This window comes from Anabrus simplex, chromosome 6 (assembly GCF_040414725.1).
Source record: "Anabrus simplex isolate iqAnaSimp1 chromosome 6, ASM4041472v1, whole genome shotgun sequence".
NCBI lineage: Eukaryota > Metazoa > Arthropoda > Insecta > Orthoptera > Tettigoniidae > Anabrus > Anabrus simplex.
Window position 1 is genome coordinate 71,592,901 of NC_090270.1, and position 18,328 is coordinate 71,611,228.

The 18,328-nt window shown below is 42.2% G+C and overlaps 1 protein-coding gene across 2 annotated transcripts in view; it reads right to left on the reverse strand.

Annotated features, from left to right (window-relative positions):
• The window catches only part of tty (tweety), an 890,597-nt gene that overhangs the window by 831,655 nt on the left and 40,614 nt on the right, over positions 1-18,328 (reverse strand). The window contains exon 2 of one of the 2 annotated variants that reach the window (XM_067149856.2): positions 7,400-7,506. The exons of the other annotated variant lie outside the window; for it this stretch is intronic. The gene's annotated coding sequence lies outside the window, so the exon portion shown is untranslated. The remainder of the gene's footprint in view (positions 1-7,399; positions 7,507-18,328) is intronic. 2 annotated transcript variants of the gene reach the window in all.

The window sequence follows — 18,328 nt, forward strand, 5'->3', positions numbered from 1 at the left end:
GGTATCCCTGCCTGTCGTAAGAGGCGACTAAAAGGGTCCCCAGGGGTTCTGAACTTTGGAGCGTGGGGTGGCGACCACGGGGCCCTCAGCTGAGTCCTGGCATTGCTTCCACTTACTTGTGCCAGTCTCCTCACTTTCATCTATCCTATCCGACCTACCTTGGTCAACTCTTGTTCTTTTTCGACCCCGACGCTATTAGGTTTGCGAGGGCTAGGGAGTCTTTCATTTTCACGCCCATCATGGCCCTTGTCTTTCTTTGACCGATATCTTCATTTTTCGAAGTGTCGGATCCCTTCCATTTTTCCCTCTGATTAGTGTTATATAGAGGATGGTTGCCTAGTTGTACTTCCTCTTAAAACAATAATCACCACCACCACCACCACTACGTCTATTTTATGTTTTTTTGTGCCACAATACAACATGGAGTTAAAATTTGAATTTGACAGTAGTCTATATAACTACCCCTTCGACCCATCCGAGTGCTTCATAGTATGTCTTGGTCTAAATTTTGGCCCTGATCAGTGAATACTTGTACATTTGTATAATGAGTAACAACACTTTTGATTAGTAGAAATGTAGAAATATATTTATTTAAAGTTAATTACAAGTAGGACCAGAGGTCCCTTTGGCTGCAACTGACTGCTACGGTAACTTAAATGTATCGTATCAATTAATATACAAAATATAATATGAATTCATATGAGAGCGTAAGGTACACTTTCGTACTGAGGATAAATAAAGGTTAAAAACGAAACATGTACGAGATTATAATATTACTTTTAACACTTCACAAACAGACTAGGCTATACGAACAAATGAAGAGAACAAGTAAGAGAAACCTAAGAGAGGCTACATTTTAATGCCTAGGATGAATTAAGATTAAAACTAAACATCTAAAATATGTCTAGGAGATTATCATAACTTCTGATAATTAATTTTGTGAATATTCACTTACATGGCTTAATAAGTGGAAAGGTATCGGTATTTAAGATTTTGTTCCGAGTTTTGATAACGACTACATTGCTGTATTTCATCTTGTTTAAGGGCATTGTATTATTGAGAGTCAGTGACAATAAACGACTTCCTGCACTTTACCGTACAATGCTGTGGAACCTGAAGTGTGTTAGCTATAAACCTATTGTCCCGATCATGCACTTGACTCGTATGAACAAAGGACTTGGCCAAGCATGGGGGAGCATTAGATTTTAAAGTTCTCAGCAGCAAGCAGCTGAGCATGATCGTCTATGCCTTAGTTTCAACCACTCTGGGGCCTTGCAGTAAGAAGTTGCATCCATATATTTCCGAATATTTAAGACGAAACGCACACAGGCATTCTGAACACCCTGGAGCTTGGTGTAATACTTATCTTGAGATGTCGCAGTAAATGACAGCGACGTAATCTGAAATAGGAAATACCATGGTTTGGATCAACATCCTATGAAACTGATGCAATATACCAAACACTTTCTTGACCAAATGTTTGGCAGGGAAGGACCAGGATAGAGTACTATCCATAAGAATACATTCCTGATACTTGACTACAGGACCGTTTACAATTACAGGAGGAATGTCCCTGTTGAAAATATCTGATACATTTTTTCGATATCCTAGAAAAATAGCTAAGGCTTTGTTTTCATTTAATAGATACATGTAGTGTTATCAACATTGTATAAACATCAGTTTGCAGTGATAAGAATCGATGGATTTGAAAAAAAAAAAAAATAAACAAGCAGCAGTTCAGAAAGTGAGGCAAGGCTTACATTGAACAGGCATTAAAGGGAATCAAAATGCACGGAGAGGAAATCAAAACCCTGAGATCTGCCGATGATATTATTTTGAGACTACAGAAGGTCTCGAGAAGTTGCTGAATGGTATGGACGAAGTCTTGGGTAAGGAGTACAAGATGAAAAGAAATACGTCCTAAACAAAAGTAATGGAGTGCATTCGAACGAAATCAGGTGATGCAGGTAATATTACATTAGGAAATGAATTCTCAAAGGAAGTAGATGAATATTGTTACTTGGGCAGTAAAATAACTGACGATGGCAGAATTAAGAAGGACCGCTGGATACTGTGGTTCAAATCCCGGTCACTCCATGTTAGATTTGTGCTGGACAAAGCGGAGGCGGGACAGGTTTTTCTCCGGGTACTCCGGTTTTCCCTGTCATCTTTCATTCCAGCAACACTCTCCATTCTAATTTCATAGCATCTATCATTCATTAATAAATCACTTTGGGAGTGGCGACCCCATCGTACTAACAGCCTATATCTGCTTCATTCATTCCATCCCTGACCCGGTCAATGACGGGAAAACAGGTTGTAGGTTTTCATTTTCAGCACAAGCAAGAAAGAGCTTTCTTTAGAAAATAAATTTGCTCACTTCGATCACTGATATAGGAATTAGCAAGATGCTTCTGAAGATTTTCCTCTGAAGCGTGGCTTTGTATGGAAGTGAAACATGGACGGTAACTCGCTCAGAAAGAAAGAGAATAGAAGCTTGCCTTTTTTTTTTTTTTTTTTTTGCTGTACGTCGCACCGACACAGATAGGTCTTATGGCGACGATGGGGCAGGGAAGGGCTAGGAGTGGGAAGGAAGCGGTCGTGGCCTTAATTAAAGTACAGCCCCGGCATTTGCCTGGTGTGAAAATGGGAAACCACGGAAAACCATTTTCAGGGCTGCCGACAGTGGGGTTCGAACCTACTATCTCCCGAATACTGAATACTGGCCGCACTTAAGCGACTGCAGCTATCGAGCTCGGTAATAGAAGCTTGTGAAATGCGGTGTTACAGAAGAATGTTCAAGGTGAGATAGATAGATCGAATCACGAATGAAGAGATACTGAATCGAATTTGTGAGAGGAAATCGATTTGGCTACATTTGACGAGAAAAAGAGCTAGAATAATTGGACACACCTTAAGATAACCAGGACTTGCTCAGTTGGTTTTTGAGAGAAGTGTAGGCGGTAAGAACGGTAGGGGTAGAAAAGCAGATCAGAGCAGATGTAGGATGCAGTAGTTACGTAGAAATCCAAAGCTTAGCACAGGATAGGCTGGCACGGAGAGCTGCATCAAACCAGTCTAAGGACTGCTGACTCAAACAACAACAGTGTTATACATAAAATAAAAATAGGGGAAAGGAAGTGAAGAACAGGAGGAAAGTGAGGAGAGAAGAGCAGAACAAAAAAAGAAAAAGAGTAGAGGAGGTTTCGTGACTGATAACGACATCCTCATTCACGTGTAACTTCAAGGTTGCTTGGCTAAAGGAGGTCATGAGAACTTGTAAATCAGAATTCCTCCCAAGTTTTAAAATACCTTTCTCGTAATCGGTGAAGCTGAATGCGTACGAAATGGCCTGTAGTGACGAGAGCCAGTGCTCTCTTTCAATTTCCCTGAGGTCACCCGTCACAGAATTCTATAACGCGACGACGTAATGAAGCTCGCTGAGATACACACAGAAAGCTCGGGGCGCTTTAACGCAAGAGTTAAATTAAGAATGACTCTGATTAACTTTCTAGACTCTTAATTAATATGTACATGCATATTAAGACAGAGGCCATCCTCTCTTTTGTCGCCAGTTATAATTTAATTCACTCTCCTTTGCTCGAGTCATAATTTAATTAAAATGTATAATATTTACTTCATAAATTGCAACACAGTCGCGTTAGTAGAAAGTTCCTCTGGTCCGCAGGATTAAATCCAAAAAGCGAAAATAACTTCAACATTTGTTCTGTCTTGGAAAAGAAAAGTCGGCTCAATTTCGTAAGCCAAATGTTGCAAGAGTCAGTAATAAGATATTAGTCAAATACTACTTCAGGGACCCACGGCTATCCCCCTGTGGGTGGGGGCGGTAGAATAACACCCAAGGTATCCCCTGCCTGTCGTAAGAGGCGACTAAAAGGGGCCCCAGGGGCTCTGAAGTTTGAAGCGTGGGTTTGCGACCACGGGGCCCTTAGCTGAGCCCTGGCATTGCTTCCACTTACTAGTGCCAGGCTCCTCACTTTCATCTATCCTATCCGACCTCCCTTGGTCAACTCTTGTTCTTTTCCGACCCCGAGGCTATTAGGTTTGCGAGGGCTAGGGAGTCTTTCATTTTCACGCCCTTCGTGGCCCTTGTCTTCCTTTGGCCGATACCTTCATTTTTCGAAGTGTCGGACCCCTTCCATTTTTCCTGTCTGATTAGTGTTATATAGAGGATGGTTGCCTAGTTGTACTTCCTCTTAAAACAATAATCACCAACACCACCCACCCACGGCTATCATCTCAGAAGAGAGATTGGGAGACCACGGATCCCCCAGTAGCTTCCCCCTGTGGGTCGAGCGGTAGAATAACACCCACGGATCCCCTGCCTATTTCCACTTGAGGATGGGGGCGTTAGAGTAACACCAACGGTATCCCGTGCCTGTCGTAAGAGGCGAATATGGGACTCTCAACTTGGGAGCGTGTGTTAGCGACCACGGGGCCTGAGCTGAATCCTGGCATTGATTCCCCTGCTTTGTGTCAGGCTCCTCACTTTCATCTATCCTATCCGACCTCCCTTGGTCAACACTTGTTCTTTCCTGACCCCGACGGTATTAGCAGAGTCCAGCATAAGGATGCGAGGCCTGGGAGTCTTGCATTTTCACGCCCTTCGTGGTCCTTGTATTCCTTTGGCCGATACCTTCATTCTTCGGGAGGTCTGATCCCTTCCATTTTTTCTCTCTGGTTAGTATTATATAGAGGATGGTTGCTTAGTAGTACTTCCTCTTAAAACAATCATCATCCTCACCACCACCACCACCACTACCACCACCACCACCACCTGAACTGGTTCCTGGAATTTCTTCCACTTGTGTCAGGCCCATAACCTTCATCTATCCTATTCGACCTCCCTTGGTGAACTTATCCAATACCAACGGTATTACAGTATTCGACACCTAGGGACTCTCATTTTCACGCCCTTCGTGGACCTTTTTCTTTTCCTTCATTTTCACGCCCTTCGTGGACCTTTTTCTTTTCCTTCATTTTCACGCCCTTCGTGGACCTTTTTCTTTCTTCGACCGATATTTTCATTTTTCGAAGTGCCTGATCCCTTCCATATTTCTCCTCTGTTTGGTGTTAATAGTGGATGGTTGCCAAATTATACTTCCTCCTAAAACAATAATCACCACGAACACCTTCCCTCTTGAAACAATAGGTCTAATCAACACCACCATTCCCTTCAGTTACAATGTTAAGAAACAATACTCAGGCGACGCACAGTGTGTCGAATCCCATCTCTAGGTGGAAAAAATTCACTGGCGCAAATCAAAGTGAAACCTGGCTCATTCGATAGTGAACAAACCAGATGATGACCTCGGGTCTTCCTTTCCGCTTTCTGGTGCGTAGGAGGGAGGGGACAGGTGCTGAAACGTCTTCCTGGCAGTTATCAGGCTCAGTGGATAGGAGGTGTCGGAGTGAACCGAACGTTGTGTTTCTAGTGAGTTTAAGAGTTGTTGTCTTCTGTGGTTTATGCAATAGCGAAAAGAGGTATGTGTTCTCACTTTTATGTGTAATACAAGCGTTCTGCACTAAATAAATTATTCACAATGCGTAGTAAAAGGAAGTGGCTGTAGAAAATTAGATTGTTTTTAGATTTTGCTCGAAGAAAACTTTATGAGTGCCTCATAGTGCCACTTTACTTTCAACATCATTCGATGAGAAATTTAATGTAGATTCAGGATCAGTAGTGGTTTGGTTGCGCACGAATGTGCATGATGGTTTATTTTCTTATTTTCAGGGACTATGTGGGCGTTACCGCGAGAAGAATGTTTCAACGCGTGGCGGTCGTGTCGGAAAGAGGGGCGTTCAGAAGTCATATTTCAATATGTAATGACTAAATTTGAGTCTACAACTCTTACTGGCACTCAGGTTCAGGAGCTAAGAAACAAAATTGAGTTGATATCCCATAATATTAACACAAAATGGGAGAGTGCAGGAAGAAGAGAACAACGATTTCGGAAAAAATTCGTTGCGGCTTTGTATGTTAACTATATGCATGGTATTATATGCCCGTAACTGTGCATAACATTTTAGTATACAGTACTCACGTAATTGAACATTTTCTTGTGCCAATAGGACCTTTATCTGAAGAAGCTCAAGAAGCTAGAAATAAAGATTGTCGGAGGTCTCGTGAACATCATACTCAAAAATGTAGCAGGCATTCAACTAATAGAGACTTGCTTAACATGTTGATTATATCAGATCCCTTAATAAACAAGTACCGAACAATGCCACGTAAAACTCCTGGTAATCTACCTGTGGAAGCTATTGAGTTACTTAATGATTCCCAAGATCCTTTCACATCAAATGAAGAAGACCAGTATAGCAATGACTACGATGCTCTGCACTCTACAGACGAATCAGGGGACGAATGAACATTAGATATATTATTATTATTAACGGGATGAGATTGATGAGACTAATACTTGTTAATAATATGATCCTTTAACGTCTTTTATCAAATGTTTTTGAGTGTAATCTTGCCTTTTTAATGTGCAAATACAATATAATATATTAATAATAGTGTTTTTGTGTGTAAGGCGTGTTTACTAAAACTACGTCATTAACCGGACTAGAAAATGAAATTGCGTTATAAAGAAATATTGTTGTTTTGATTTTGACGAATATGTTTTTAAAAATTATTGCTATTTTGTGTGCATATTTCGTTGTTATACGTTTAATACCAATTTAAAATACATTTTCAGTCTGGAAGAATTTACATACAGTGTCTCCGTCTATTCCCTCAAATAAGGGTAACAAGAATACTGGACTGAAATTATTGTTATTCATATTTTATCCAGTTTTAAACAATATGTTTACTACTGTCATAAACTATAATGTACACATCCAAATTGTGATATTTACTCCCGTAAATTGACGATTCTATTGTTGCTTTCGGTCATTTTTTAAACCTCCCCTTTCCCCTCACCCCTATATTTTTACCCCCGAAGATCGTACACTTTAGACGATGTCAGACATGAATTCAGCGTCCTCGAAAACGGTATATTGCCAACTTTTAATAGGATCCCAGCACTATTAACGACGTTCTTAATTTTTTCCACCTAGAATTGGGATTCGACACACTGTGCGACGTTTTCATCGGAAATAAGACAGGCGCGCAAATTAAATGATATTAAAATTCATCTCATTGTTTTTTCAGTAAGTAGACCAATCCCTAATACGTGTATCAATCGTCTATCACAGTCCTTACAGGCTGATCTTAACCATTCCTGGCGAGCAAGCAAGAAAGGGCTAAGTGATAATGCCAATAATACTAGGATTAAATTGCTGTCATAGATCTTTGTGCGTCTAGATTAACCTAGATTAATCAGAAAAGAAGCGAAAGCATTAGACAGCAGTAAGTCCATCAATTTAGAGTTACCTTGTGGTCCGAAGCTCATTGATCGACGTTCATTCCACCAGAAGGCCTTTTGTTGTCGTCAACCATTCAGAAGTTAGTGGTAGGAATAATTGACAGTCCTTAAAATCCTAAAATGTGGACAAGATCCAAAGGAAAAAGACATTAATTATCATTCATTAAACATTATTAGTTTATCTAGGTGTGAGTTATCACGGGTTATCAGGCGCTAAACGCGCACACAACACAGGACGTGTCAGGCATGTTAGTGGATGTTTACATGGTTAATATTCTGATGGGCTATGATCCATAGTACAGATCAAAGCTAAACTTACTTGGGTACACATGAGTACACATTAAAACAAACTACCAAGGACTATCAATTAAGACTTCATTAAGCCATTCTGTCATACAATATTACTTACATTCTTAAAATAGCAATTTCTTGCCGCAGTTTCAAATGGAAGGTGGTGTATTGACAGTAACAATTGCTATGAAACTTGGATGACATATCCTATTACAGCATCAAAACATCGTTGTACGCCAGTTATATAGGCTGTCAATAACATGACAAAATGAGAGGTTCCACCAGTTTCCTCGTTTTTCCTGATAAAATTAAATTCATAGCATGCACATCTAGAGTAGCTGCCGGGCTGAGTGGCTCAGACGGTTGAGACGCTAGCCTTCTGACCCCGGGGTTGGAACACTTGCACGGAGTGACATTTGCACGGAGTGACATTTGCACGGAGTGACATTTGCACGGAGCCTTTCACTCTACTTGATGAGTCAGAACTAGGATGGTGACACTTGCACGGAGCTTTCACTCTACCTGATGATTCAGAAGTAGAATGGTCATACTAACATAAATTTTGGATGCCTAATCTAATTTGATAGGTACTTCGACGAAAATGCACATAAATACTGGCCTCTCCTGGAAATCCAATACCACACGCGTAAATGTTTCAACATGTAAGAAAATGACTCAAAAAGTATAAAATAGTCTTCGGCTCGCCAGGTGCAGATCTTTTTGGTTTGACCCCGTAGGCGACCTGCGGATCGTACACCCAGCCCCCGTGCCAGCGGAACGAACCCAGAACCCATTATGGTTAAACTTCCCGACCCTGCCGGGAATCGAACCCAGGACCCCTGTGACCAGAGGCCAGCACGCTAAACATTTAGCCATGGAGCCGGACAATAAATTCCATAAAATGACCGCATAATGACTTACAACTTTATAAAATGACATAATACAAAATGGCAAAAAATGACCTAATAAATTAGCATCTTTTTGCTATTTGTTTAAGGTCGCACTAAGACATCGAAGGTTTTCGGCGACGGAAGGGTGGTAGATTGGGAAGGTAGCCGCCGTGGCCTTCATTAAGGTACAGCCCCAGCATTTGCCTAGTGTGAAAATGGGAAAAAACGAAAAACAATCTTCAGGGCTGCCGACAGTGGGGTTCGAACCCACTATCACCCGAATGCAAGCTCACAGCCGCACAACCCTAACCGCACGGCCACTTTCTCGGTAATTAGCATTTTTACAATGTGGGAACTATGATAAGGATTTCTATACAAGTTAGCAATGTCTATTTAGAACCAATTAAAAAAATGCTATTTGCTTTACGTCGCACTGACACAGATAGGTCTTATGGCGACGATGGGTGAGGAAAGGCCTAGGAATTGGAAGGAAGCGGCTGTGGCCTTAATTAAGGTACAGCCCCAGCATTTGCCTGGTGTGAAAATGGGAAACCACGGAAAACCATCTTCAGGGCTGCCGACAGTGGGGCTCGAACCCACTATCTCCCGATTACTGGATACTGGTCGCACTTAATGACATGTCACCAAAAATCCTAACTCTGGTAATCACGGTAGTGAATTTAGATGCAATTTATAAGTAACCGTTAATTTTATAAATGCCGGCCCCATGGTGTAGGAGTAGCGTTCTAGCCTCTTACCCGGAAGCCCCGGATTCGATTCCCGGCCAGGTCAGGAATTTTTACCTGAATCTGAGGGCTGGTTCGAGGTTCGAGGTGATTAGATTAGAACTGAGGAGCTATCTCATGGCGAGATAGTGGCGCTGGTGTAGAGAGCCAAGATTAACTACCGTGAGGATTCGTTGTGCTGACCACACCTCACCTCGTAATCTGCAGGCCTTCGCGCTGAGCATCGGTCACTTGGTATACCAAGGCCCTTCAAGGGCTGTTGCACCATGGGGTTTGTTTTTCTGGTTAATTTTATATATTGTAAGATACATTTGGCTGACTTAGCGCCGTTTCCAGGGAACACCACGGGGAGGTAGTCTCTTTGCGTTCCTCATACATAAATATTTTTCACTTTATGCAAGTTCGTCAAGTCTTTTATTTTTTAAGTGCTGATTCAAGATATTTGCGTGGTTATGCAGTGATATTTCATTGTCACGTTTTCTCTTTATTAATTATGATTCAGAATATTTCTATATTTACAATATTTGCATGATTTACAAATCCTGTAATATTCCAGGGTAGTTTCACTGCAGTTTCTGAGCGTAAGCAACACAAACTGGGAATGATCTTAGTTTGCCATCAACTTCCAGTATTTTTAAGACCTTTGAAATACTCTCATCGATCTTCACAGCTGATTTCTTCCTTCTCTCCCCATCGATATTCAAAACTATCCTGACAAATTGGTGACCGTAGTACTCTGCGTCATCTCGAAGAGTCTTGATCAGCGAATATACATTCGGGTGCGCTGTTTGTTCTTTGGTTCCAGCCTTCAGAAACGTTATTGGTCCGATGCCGCCTTCCACAACAGTTCCACATATTCCTTGGCATGTGCTCGTTATCCAGCCATTGATCGACGACGTAGTCGTAAAACACCTGTAGATTCTGATTTTCAGGCGAGCTCTCCTGAATACATAGCCAACCATTATCAATCATTTCTAGGGAAATGTGCGCTAGTGCTGAACACATTCGAATATGAAGTCTAATTTCTTCATTTTCCCTGTACGCAGTAACAAGGCCACAATCTTGTACTTTCCTCCATATACATTGATTACAATGATAGTTGCAACCAAAAATCTCAGATTGAGGAAACAGCGTTTTAGCTGATTGGACGATGGCGATTTCGAAGTCCATAATACGTGTCACAGGGTTCCATCCTAGTACGTTGTTTTTAACAGCTTCGAAGAAACGCGCATAAGGTTTCCCGTTTCTTGTTTGGTAACAGCGCGTAGACAGCTGGTATCGTGTTGGTTTCTTCCCAAGAACTTCCAAGATCGCGTGGATTTTAAGTAACAGCCCAAACTGCTTGCTTGAACTTTTGCAGGTCCCGTCGACAAAGAATGAAGAGCAACTTGATAAAGTAGATTTTCCTTTCTCGATGGCAAACACTAATATCCTGACTTTAAGCCCCCTGTTGTCGTCTTCAAGTAGGAATTTTCCACCGTCGTTCATTGCTATGTGTCTTCTGTATTATAGCACCTCCAGAATCGATCGGGTCTTTTGTAGGCCCCATTCGTTTCCGTCGGATACGATGTAATGATTGCTTGATACTTTTATGTGATGGCAGCGATGTCACAAGGTCATAGCCTCTATTGAAGAGCTGGCCTACTTCTTCGGTGTAAACTGTTGAAATCATACTGTCTGTTTCCCTTGCACTTTTTTTTTTTTTTTTTTTTTTTTTTTTTTTTTTTTTTTTTTTTTGCATTTACTACACTTTTTTATCACTTCATTCGCTGCGTCGTCCGGAATGCAAACATGAATTGTCTCGCCTAAAACTGTATTATCGTTCGTTGTTATTCTTCCTTTACATTTACTTTTCTTGAAATATACGCACCGCCAATAAGTCATTTGATCTTTATTGGTATAGTCCACAATATACTGATGTCCGTCGTAAATCAAAAAAGGCGGTCTCAGTGAACTCCATAGCTACAGAGCAATTATCACCAGTTCAACACGGAACACTAGTTGTCACACAGGTATCAACTGTAGCAATGAATTCCAGTTACCGGGTGGGCCTTCCCCTCCCCTGTTTCTGGTTTTCCAACCCTCTTCGGGCCTCCGTGCAAGTGTCACTATTTGAAATAGTCATGCTTAGTAATTTCCGGTAATTTTTGGCTTTCCGTGCAAGTGTCAACACATTCCATCTCCGTGCAAGTGTCACTCCGTGCAAGTGTCACAACTTCCTGACCCCAACTTGGCAGGTTCGATCCTGGCTCAGTCCGGTGGTATTTGTAGGTGCTCAAATACGTCAACCTCTAGTCGGTAGATTTATTGGCAAATAAAATAACTCCTGTGGGACGAAAATCCCGCACCTCTGCGTCTCCGAAAACCGTGAAAGAAGTTAGTGGGACGTAAAGTTATTATTATTGTACCGGGAGGTACAACTCAACGCGCGCATTCAAAATAAACGCCTTAATGAACTCCTCTATCGAACAAAAGTGGAAACTACTACAACAGGAACTTAGAACTTTAATCAGAAGATATCACCACTGAAAAATTAAGTAATTGTTTTGTTGTGAAGTTTCCTAAACGGAGTGAATTTCTCCTTGTTTTGTTTGTCATTCATCAAAAAGTTTGGACATTCTTCCACAGATGACACTACCAAAAAGCTATGATCAGGCACCCTGGTGCAAGGTGTAAGAACTTATAACTTAAAGAAGTTTTGTATTCCTAGGTTTTCCATAACTGATCTATGTTCATTTATTTTTGGGTTGGCAATACTTCCTTTTCTTTCCGCCAGTTTTGAATCTAGCCAATCAGGAATTTTTGTAATTAATTTTCAACCAATCCCGCATTTCTTGTTCACTTTGTGTTAGCCAATAAAATTTAAGATGGTGTGTCCTGATTAGTCTTGAATGATCTCGAACCTTCCCTGAGGGAATATAAACTGCAGCTTTTCATGTTTCCTGGCCAATTGATCGTCGTCTATCTCAGTGTGTGTGTTTAAGCAGGAGGCGGGCGGCCTCTTTTGTCGGCAGCTAGAACATCTACAAGGTAATGGCCACATAATTCCATCTGTCTTGCTGTAGCCGCAAATTATTCCGAGGGGAAGGTCCGAATCTTTCACTATGTAACCTACTTTTCTAAAATGTAACCTTTCTTTCGACTAATGTAAAAACTTCATAAAATCTTTAATTGTAAATCGGGGATAGAGAGTGAGTTACCCTCTCCAGCTTCCCTTCATCTTGGTTTGGGTGACTTCGTTTTGTAACGGTTTTCTTCCTTTAATGTGTTAAAGTGATTTCCATGCGAGCCATCTCAGTAGTTTGGGAATAGCCCCTGCTTCATCGGCCGAGAGCTCTATAGGTTTTAATGTTTCATTATCTGGAGCGCAGTGTTCGCCTCCATTCAGTTTGTGTTTCGGGCCGTTTACTTAACCTGTTCTTTTTTTCAAAGGCCCTATAGATTGGGTACTAGATACCCCTGTTTCAAATTGTAGTTGGGCCATGGAAGGCCAGAGAGTGTAAAATTTTGATGATTGCCTTGAGTGGGCCGTAAGAAACTGAGAGCCTGTCAGCTCTTTTTCAAAGTTTTGTAATTGTGAAGGGTGCCTCTGGACGGCTTGACATTGTAATTGAGGGAGCAAGTGCTCTTGAATTAAGGGGATTCCTGCCCTTTGATTCCTGAGTTGAATTAAAGTTTTGGTAAACTGGATCCTGTATCTCTGGCATTATGAAATAGGGGCTTGAAGCCCAAAATTGTTGAAGTTCTGAATCTTGGATTTTCCTAGTCTTGTTTCAAGATTGCTTTTGTACCTGATATATTGTTATGTTCACTCAGTGAAAAATATTGTTAAGTTTGTTTTGAAAAGAAATATAACCTTTTAAAGTTTTAACTCAACTTTGATACTGTAGACAGACCCATTCACCCCGGCACCTTCTATAACCTCTCTGCTCCACGGTAACCCCGTAATTATTATTATTATTATTATTATTTCTTTCTGTGTTAACAGAGGTTGGTTGCCTAGTGGTACTTCCTCTTAAAACAATAATTATCACCACTACCACCTGTTAAAATAACACACACACACGTGCGCGACTTAATACGAGGGAAAATAATAAACAAAAGTGAGAGAAAATACATCACGAATCAATCTTTCCGAGTTTCCAGTGTCAGCCAGTCATGTGAATAGTCGGGTTCGCACTTCTACGAGATGACATCGGCGGTTAACTGACAGCAGCGTTGTCTCAGACCCATCAACTCGAGATATTCATGGCACGGTGATTTATCAAAATGTGCAAGGGGATTCCAGAACTTGTTCAAGCAAAAAAGCGCTGTAATGTCACACGTCTCTTCTCTTCTTGGAAGTCACATCAGTTTAGGTTAGTGCTGCCAACAGTGGCAGAATTTCGCTACGCGTAATGGAATATCCAATATGGCGCAAAGGTCGAGACGAGAGCGAGACCTCATTAATCTCAAATACGCAGAGACTTGACATCGTGGGAATGTAAAAATAATTAAAAACGTTTCACTTTTAAAAATGATTTTACTAATTAAAAACCAAAAAGTGTATCAATAGCGATGTTTACTAAGCGACTTGGCTACGTGATACGCATCGCGGTAGCTGTAAGCTTGTATTCGGGAGATGGTAACCCCAGAGAGCGTGGACTGGCGACTACGGGGCCCTTAACTGAGTCCTGGCATTGCCTCCACTGGTGCCAGACTCCTCACTTTCATCTATCCTGTCCGACCTCCCTTGGCCAACTCTTCTTTTCCTACCCCGACGGTATTAGAGCACTCGAAGCTTAATTTTCACGCCCACCGTAGCCCTTGTTTCTTTGGCCGATACCTTCATTTTTCGAAGTATCGGGCCCCTACCATTTTTTCTTTCTGATTAAAAATATATAGAGGATAGTTGCCTAGTTGTACTTCCTCTTAAAACAATAATAACCACCACTACCTTCCCTAGATCAAGCACTACCAAAAGGAAGGAACACATTATTATAGGGGATTTATTGACCAGTAAATTGTTAAGAGGTTTATGTGGACTTTGTCGGCCCCATGTCCTAGGCGTAGAGTGTTTGCCTGCCAATCGGAAGCCCTGGGTTCGACTTCATCCTTCGACCCCCTCCAGGGTTAACATAGTTTACGTCGGTGTCATGGCTTGTGCGCTCGTTAATCCCGAGAGTTGAGCCAGCTCAAGGAAACCCATGCTGGACAGGCGTCAGTGTCCGTCCCCAGTAGCTTGAGTCTGTGTTCCCTTTTCCTTCTTTCCTACCCTAACCTCATTTAAATTGAATTTCTCTGACTGTGTAGCCAACCTCTGTGCCTCCGATACAATGCTTGTCTTCCGAGTGAGTGACAAATCTTTGTCCCCCTGCGGGTGACAGCCGTAGAATAACACCCACGGTATGCCCTGTCTATCACAAGAGACGCCTAAAGGAGGCCCCAGGGGCTCTGAACTTTGGAGCGTGGGATGGCAACCACAGGGCACTTAACTGAGTCCTGGCATTTCTTCCACGTATTTGTGCCAGGCTCCTCACTTTCATCTGTCCTATCCGACCTCCCTTGGTCAACTCTTGTTCTTTTCCGACCCCGACGGTATTAGAGCACTCGAGGCCTAGGGAGTCTCATCTTCACGCCCTTACCTTTCTTTGGCCGTTACTTCCATTTTTCAAAATATCTGATTTCTCTCTCGTTAATGTTAATAGAGGATGGTTGCCCAGACGTACTTCGTTTTAAAACAATGACCACCACCACTACATGACGGTTACGTTCTCATAAAAACGAGTAAAGTCGGGCAGAACAGGAAGCTGTTAAAGGCCACTAAGTTCGGACCTGTGCCTGTCAGATCCAAGGGCTCTTACCTCGGGGAGCATGGAATGGCGACCAAGGGGCTATAGCTGAGTCCAGGCACTGTTTCTACTTATGCCAGGCTCTTCACTTGCATATATCCTATCCGATATCCCTAGGTCAACTCTTTATTATTTTCTGACCCCGATGGTATTGAAGTCTAGGTAGTCTCATTTCACGATCTTTGTTGCTCTTGTCTTTATTTGACCGATACCTTCTTCTAAGTCTCGGATCCCTTCAACTTTCTCTGATTAGTGTTAAAAGACAATGGTTGCCTAGTTGTACTTCCTCTTAAAATAATAATCACCACCTTTTTCCATGTTCCCTCCTTTAAATTTCATTGCCATGGTCTTCCTTTTGCCGATACCTTCATTTTTCGAAGTGTGCGGGGGGCCCTTCCATTCTTTCTCTCTGATTAGTGTTATACAGACAATGTTATAGTGTTATACGGAATAACTGTCCTTTTTTATTTCTTCCTAAAACAACCACAACAACCACCACCATAATAAAAAATTACTCCCCATTGAGGGAACTGGAATAATAATTGTATGTTTTTGGTTCGACGGAGATACCTCACGGACGGAAGAGGGCAATGCTTGTTTCCTGCACGTCGGTGAGTATAAGCCTTAGATTCTCTGTAAATCTCACAGCACCTCTTCTGGATTCTTGGTTAGCGCGAGCGATGACCCAGAAAGCTTTTCCTAGATCTCACCCTCTTCCCTGAAGAGCTGATAAGGGATGAGCCTGGTTCTGTATTGATTTTCTTCTCTCGCACATCACGCTGTACCTCCCTAGGAGATGGTTGCAGCTAACGCGTAAAATGTTATTCTTATTCACATTATAGCTGGCCAGGACAGCATCCACTTGTCGGCGACGGAAGATTTAATATCACATATGATGGCATGTGGGTGGGGATGATAGAATAACAACCACGGTATCCCCTGCCTGTCGTAAGAGACAACCAAAAGGGGCCCGAGGGGCTCTCAACTTGGGAGGATGGGTTGGCGACCACAGGGTCCTTAGCTGAGTCGTGGTATTGTTTCCACTTGTGCCAGGCTTCTCACTTTCATCTATCTTATCCGACCTCTCTTGGTCAACTGTTGCTCTTTTCTGACCCTGGCGATATTAGATATCGCTGCCTAGCGAGTCTTTCATTTTCACGCTCTTCGTGGCCCTTGTCTTTTTTTGGCCGAAACCTTCCTTTTTCGAAGTGTCGTACCCTTTCCATTTTATCCTTCTGATTAGTGTTAATAGAGGTCGGTTGCCTAGCTGTACTTCCTTTTAGAAATAATAATAATAATAATAATAATAATGTTATTTGCTTTACGTCCCACTAACTACTTTTTAAGGTCTTCAGAGACGCCGAGGTGCCGGAATTTAGTCCCGCGGGAGTTCTTTTACGTGCCAGTAAATCTACCGACACGGGGTTGTCGTATTTGAGCACCTTCAAATACCACCGGACTGAGCCAGGAACGAACCTGCCAAGTTGGGGTTAGAAGGCCAGCGCCTTAACCGTCTGAGCCACTCAGCCCGGCCTTCCTTTTAGAACAATAATCACCACCACAATACGAAAATGAAAAATTAGATAGGCCTGGTGTATTTTTAACCTCTGCTATATCATACGTAGTCAATTTGCCAATCTACATTAACATCCGCCTCTTTGACACAATAATAATAATAATAATAATAATAATAATAATAATAAAATAATAAAATAATAATAATACTAAACTGAGCCCCAGGGTCTCTGAACTTTGAATCGTGGGTTGGCGAGACCACGGGGCCCTTAGCTGAGTCCTAGCATTGCTTCAATTTGTGCCAGGCTCCTCACTTTCATCTATCCTATCCTACCTCCCTTGGTCAACTCTTGTTCTTTTCCGACCCCGACGCTATTAGATTTCCGAGAGCTAGGGTGTCTTTCATTTTCACGCCCTTCGTGGCCCTTGTCTTTCTTTGGCCGATACCTTCATTTTTCTGAGTGTCAGATCCCTTCCATTTTTTCTTTCTGATTAGTGTTATACAGAGGATGGTTGCCTAGTTGTACTTCCTCTTAAAACAGTAATCACCAGCACCTAAAAACGTGAACAAAAATGTAACATCTATTTTATATGTTTCTTAGAAAGCAGGCTCTCTTTGAATTTGAGTTCAGATGTTCCCTTTAGAGCAGTATTTACTGGCGTCTTTTGGAAGTCTTCCTATCGGTTGGGTCATATAATGACGTACTTCCGTAATTCCCTCTTCACTCGATATTCATTTTGAATGTGGAGATGAGAGGTTGCTCCGAAAGCTCTACAGAATGCCATATCTGTACGGTCCGCCTCAGCTCTGAGCGACGACGAGGAAAAAAAGAAAGGAGAGAAAAATATCCTTCCAAGTAGCTCGCAAAGGATTTGCCGTTTCTCTCGAAAGTCATAACATTTTTAATCTGGCAAAAACCTTGGAAAATGTAACATGATTTCTACACAAATTTCAAGCAAGTCATCCCTCCGCGGGGAGACGTCAATAGTGAGAACGGAGATAAGAGGTGAGTCCAACAAAGCTTCACTTTACTCTCATTCTCTTCGTACTTTTTCAGTCACAAATCAAATAGAACACGAGATACTGCTGAAGCGCTCCAGATTATTTTGTCGAGGCCAGTATAATAGTTATCCCCTGTGGGTAGAGTAACATTCTACCGCCCCCAGCCCCAGGGGGATAACACCCACGGTATCCCCTGTCTGTCCTAAGAGGCGACTAAAAGGGGCCTCAGGGGCTCAGGAGCGTGGATTGACGACCACGGGGCCCTGAGCCGTGTCCTGGCATTGGTTCCACTTACTTGTGCCAGGCTCCTCACTTTCATCTATCCTATCCGACCTTTCTTGGTCAACAATTGTTCTTTTTCGAGCCCAACGCTATTAGGTATGCGAGGGCTAGGGAGTCTCATTTTCACGCACTTCGTGGACCTTGCCTTTCTTTGGCCGATACCTTCATTTTTCGAAGTATCGCATCCCTCCCCTTTCTTCTCTTATTCGTATTTTATAGAGGATGGTTGCCTAGTTGTACTTCCTCTTAAAAGAGTAATCACCATCACCACCACCTCGCTTAATCAACTCTTGTTCTTTTTCGACCCCGACGGTAGTACAGCATTCGAAGCCTAGGGAGTCCTTCATTTACCCCCCCGCCCCCTTCTTGGCTCTTGTCT